The following is a 5,340-nucleotide window of genomic DNA, read 5'->3' as shown; positions in this document are numbered from 1 at the left end:
TGATTATGAGGGTTGGAAATGTAAAGATAGATGTTTTATAGCAAGGAGGGGAGTGATTAACTCTCCAACTTAGGAGCAGAGGTCCCTGGGACCATCATGGGAGAAGAGCGGAGTACGGAAGCCTACTTAGATGAGCAGTGATACCAGAGATGGAGGCAGAAATGATGATGTGGAGAGATGGAGCAGTTGGGGACTTTAGACACAGAGAGGGAGAGGGGCTGTGTGCTGACAACCGGGGGACAGGCTTGTAGTGTATACCCTTTGGTTGGTTGATGATGCATGGAGGGGATTGTAACCATGGCAATGAAACAATATACGATTGGATGAATGTAAAACTAATGTTCTCCTATGTAAACTATCACAAAATTCACAATAAAACATTTTTTTTAATGTTTGTTTTCACTTATTTGGATAGATATTATGACAGTAGTTACTATTTATTGAGCCCAAATTAATGCCAAGGAGACCTGGTGGCACAACTGCTCACCCCTCGTCTGCAAACCAAAAGGTCGGTGGTTCACAGCCACCCACTGACTGAGCCATGTAAAGATGGATGACCTGCTCCCACGAAGATGACAGACAATCTAGGAAACTCTGTTGAACAGTTCTACTTTGCCATGTAGCCTCTGCGAGCCGGAAGTGGATCAACAGTCACCAATAACAGGAACAAATTAGTGTCAAGTGTCTAGTCTGTCTTACCTGGAAACTCTGCTGAAACCTGTCCACCATGGGTGACCTTGCTGGTCTTTGAAATTCCTGTGGCAGAGCTTCTGGCACCACAGCAACATGAAACCCACCATGGTACAACACACAATGGTACCTGGTTGGTGGCTAAACACAGACTAGAGAGAAAGGGTTGCTGATAATACTTCCAAAACTTAGCCAATGAACACCTCGTGGATCACAGAATACTGAGACTTCTGCTTGCTTACCTTGGAGAGAGTAATCACTGGAGAAGGACATCGTGGCTGACAAAGTAGAGGGCCTGCAAAGGCGAGAGATGCCGTCCTGAGATGGAATGACCCAACGGTTGCAGAAATGGATTCAAGCAAACTGTCATGGAGATGACACCAGACTGAGCAGCCATGCCTCCTATTAGGGTGTGCAGTTACCGTCTGGCACCAGAACCAGCAGGGTCCCTCTTTTCTCCTTTTCAGATGACGAACCTGAAGCACAGAAACGCAGTGAATTGACTTGTTCAAGGTCACACAGGAAGTGAGGAGGGCCAGCTCTGAAGTGCATTCCATCTGAGATCTATAAAATGCAAAGACATGAAAAGTTCCTTCCTTTTCTCTTCTGTCCCCGCACCAAGCACCCAGACCACTCATAGGAGTTGTAGAAAAGCTTTGATATTTAAGGCTCTAAGAATTGTTCTATTCATGTGGTCAATATAAGAGAACCACCTTCTAGATTTCAGAGACTGTACCATGATGTTGTTTTCAGAGCGGAATTTCTACAAACTCCACTCCAGACTTGATCCGGCAGCGGCTCACCCAGTAGCCCTCTTCTGCCCGCTCCTTGTGGCCTCACAGAAGGCCAGTTTCCTCTGTCTGGATGGTGTTCGCCCATCAGAGTCCCGCTCAGACCAGTACTCTTAGGATATTATAAGGCACCCTAGTGGTGCTGTCGGATAAACACTGGACTGCTAGCTGCAAAGTTGGCCGTTCAAACCCACCATATGTTCCACAGGCCAAAGATGAGGCTTTCTGCTCCCGTAAGTATTTACATCCTTGGAAATCCTAAGGAGCAGTTGCCTGTCCTATAGGGCCGCTATGAGTCAAAATCAACTTAATGGCCATATATTGTTGTTGTTAAGTGATGTCAAGTCGGTTCCGACCCATAGCAACCCTGTATAGGGTTTCCAAGGAGCAGCTGATGAGCTTGAACCACTGATCTTGCAATTCAAATGTCTTTGCAGTCTGGTACATTAGCCCACAGCCCCACACCAGGACTCCTCAATGGTAACAGGAAGTTATTTTTATAAATACATAGTGACACAGTCAAACTACGTATGTTTTAAACATCCCAAAATACTCACATTTAGGAGGGTGATGGGTTCAGGTGGGGAAAATGGGGTGGGCAAGTCTGACACTAATCCTGAACTAAGCCTTAGGGTTTGCTTTGGGTCATGTGTTATTAAAACAGAACCACAGACCACAATGTGGACGGCCTTTGAAGACATGGTGCCGAGTGAAACCAGTCAGTCAGTAAAAGACAGTAAGTAGTGTGTGTTCTCACTACTGCATTTAGATGAGGAAGGCGGAGCCTTAGCTGAGGGGGCCCTGGGTTTCCGGTAATGGCTGGAAGAGTCTGGAGTGGGTAGTGATGATGGTTACACAGTGTGATGAACGTCTCTGAGGTCACTAAGATGTGCAAGGAAAGAATGCTGCATTGACCTGTTTTTCTACAATAAAACAATATGAAACTACACATATATTTCAAACAACAGCTTCATTGTTGCCCTTAGATGCTATTGAGCCCACTCCAATTCACAGCAACCCAACGTGTAAGAGAACAGAACACTGGCACCCAGCACCATCCTCACAGTCGGTGCTGTGCTTTGAACCCCTTGTTGCAGCCACTGTGTCAATCCATCTTCTTGAAGGCCTTCATCTTCTTCGCTGACCCTCTAATAATCAATACCAGCTTTCTTAGGATACAATTCACATGCTATGATTTTCACCCTATTAAAATTCTGTGGTTCTTTAGTATATTCACAATGCATTGCAGCCACCACCTCGAATTCCACGTCAGTTTTACCCCGCCCCCACCAACAGAAACCCCATACCCACTGCTCCTTCCCTCTCTGCCCAGGCCCTGGAGACGTCTAATCTACTTTGTGTCTCTAAGACTTGCCTTGTCTGTCAGTTTGTCACACTGTAGTGACTTGTGTGTTGCTGTGATGCTGAAATCATGCCATTGGTATTTTAATTTAAATACCAGCTGGGTCGCCCATGGTGGATAGGTTTCAGTAGAACTTCCAGATTAAGACAGATTAAGGAAGAAGAAGAGGCAACCACTTCTGAATGGTTTGTCACTGAAAACCTTATGAACTTAGTAGGAGAACACTTTCAGATGTAGTGCCAAAAGATGAGCTCCTCAGGTTGCATGGCACCTTAAACACATCAGAGGAAGAGCCACCTCCTCAAACTAGGGTTAGCTGTTAAGCCATGGATGGAACAAAACTTTCTGGACCCTCATTTACTGATGGGGTACAACTCAAGAATCAGCAACTGCAAACATCCATTAATAATCGGAACATGGAATTTATAATGTCTGAATCTAGGAAAACTGAAGTCATCAAAAATTAAATGAAACACATAATAGCTAATATCCTAGGCCTTAGTGAGCTAAAAAGGACTGATATTGGTCATTCTTAATCAGACAATCATATGGTTTGCTATGCCAGGAACAACAAATTCAAGAGGAATGGCATCACATTCATCATGAAAAATAACATTTTACAATGCTGTCCGTGATAAAAAACAACCACATGCCTACAAGAAGACCAGTTAATATGACTATTATTCAAATTTATGCACCAGCCACTAATACCAATGATAAATAATTGAAGAATTTTACCAACTTCTTCAGTATGAAATTGATATGCAATCAAATATATTGATAATTACTGGTGATTCATTAGGAAACAAAGGGGATGAAATGGTAACTAGAAAATATGACACTGATGATAGAAATGATGATGGAGATCACATGACAGAATTTTGCAAGACCAATGACTTATTCATTACCAAAACAATTTTTAAACTATGTAAAAGGTGACTATACATGTGGACCTCACCAGGCAGAATACACAGGATTCAAATTGACTATGTCTCTGGGAAGAGAAGATGGAGAAACTCCATATCATCAGCCAAAACAAGGTCAGGAGCCAACTGTGGAACAGATCATCAATTGCTCAAATGCAGATTCAGGCTGAAGCTGGAGAAAATTAAAACAAGTCCATGAGATCCAAAATGTGACCTTGAGTATATTCCACCTGAATTTACAGACCTTTTCAAGAACAAAATTGACACTAGTGACCAAAGACTAGAGGAGTTGTGTGATGACATCAAGAACATCACATATGAATAAATCAAAAGGTCTTTAAAAAGATAGGAGTGGACGACAAACCGTGTGTTTCCAAAATGGTGGCAGCGATGGATGTGGATACCCGGAGCGGCACCAACAGCGAAGAGGGCAAGAAGCACTTTGAAGTGAAAAAGGGGAATGCTGTAGCCCTATGGGCCTGCGATATTGTTGTTGATAACTGTGCCATCTGCAGGAACCACATTATGGATCTTTGCAAAGAATGTCAAGCTAAGCAAGTGTCTGCTACTTCAGAAGAGTGTACCGCTGCGTGGGGCATGTGTAACCATGCTTTTCATTTCCACTGCATCTCCCGCTGGCTCAAACCATGGCAGGTGTGTCCGTTGGACAACAGAGAGTGGGAATTCCAAAAGTATGGGCACTAGAAAAAGTGAATTCTTCTAACAAGCTTAACTATTTTGTTATTTGTTTAATGACTTGCCCTCCTGTTACTTAATTATAAATTAGATAGACCCATGTCTTTTCTGCTTTGTCTTTTCAGTTTGTTGGATTCATGCAGCCATATTGTATCCTGCCAAATAAAGTCCAGTTGGAATCTTAAAAAAAAAAGACAGGAAAGAAAAAGACCAAAGTGGATGTCAGAAGAGCCTCTGAAACTTCCTCTTAAACACACTGAAGCTAAAGTGACTGAAAAAATGACATAAAAGAATTGAACAGAATATTTCAAAGGGCAGCTCGAGAAGACACAGTAAAGTATTATCATGCATTGTGCAAAGACATGGAATTAGAAAATCAAATGGGAAGAACACACTTAGCATTTCTCAAACTGAAAGAACTGTAGAAAAAAATTCAAGCTTCAACTTGAAGTACTGAAGGATTCCATGGGCAAAATACTGAACGATGGAGGAAGCACTAAAGAAGGGAGCAATAAACAGTCACCGTACCAAAAAGAATTGGTCAATGGGTCAACCATTTCAAGAGGTAGCATATGACCAAGAATCATTGTACTGAAGGAAGAAGTCCAAGCTTCACCAGAAGCATTGGCAAAAAACAAGGCTCCAGGAACTAACGGAATACAAATTGAAATATTTCAATCAACTAATGCAGCACTGGAGGCACTCACTCATCTATGCCGAGGGATTTACAAGACAGCTATGTGGAAAACCAATTGCAAGAGATACTTGTTCCCATTCCAAAGAAAAGTGATACCACAGAATGTGGAAATCATGAAACAGTATCATTAATATCACATGCAAGTAAAATTTCCTGAAGATAATTTTTAAATAATGC

General features: G+C 42.4%; 1 pseudogene; it reads left to right on the top strand.

The window, feature by feature from the left end:
• Nucleotides 1-4,136: 4,136 nt before the first annotated feature.
• On the top strand, nt 4,137-4,475 carry LOC102819633 (annotated as a pseudogene).
• The last annotated feature ends 865 nt before the right edge of the window (nt 4,476-5,340 follow it).

Source organism: Chrysochloris asiatica, unplaced genomic scaffold (genome assembly GCF_000296735.1).
Source record: "Chrysochloris asiatica unplaced genomic scaffold, ChrAsi1.0 scaffold00078, whole genome shotgun sequence".
Classification (NCBI taxonomy): domain Eukaryota; kingdom Metazoa; phylum Chordata; class Mammalia; order Afrosoricida; family Chrysochloridae; genus Chrysochloris; species Chrysochloris asiatica.
The sequence above is the reverse complement of the archived record's forward strand: the minus strand, read 5'-3'. Positions and strand labels throughout refer to the sequence as shown.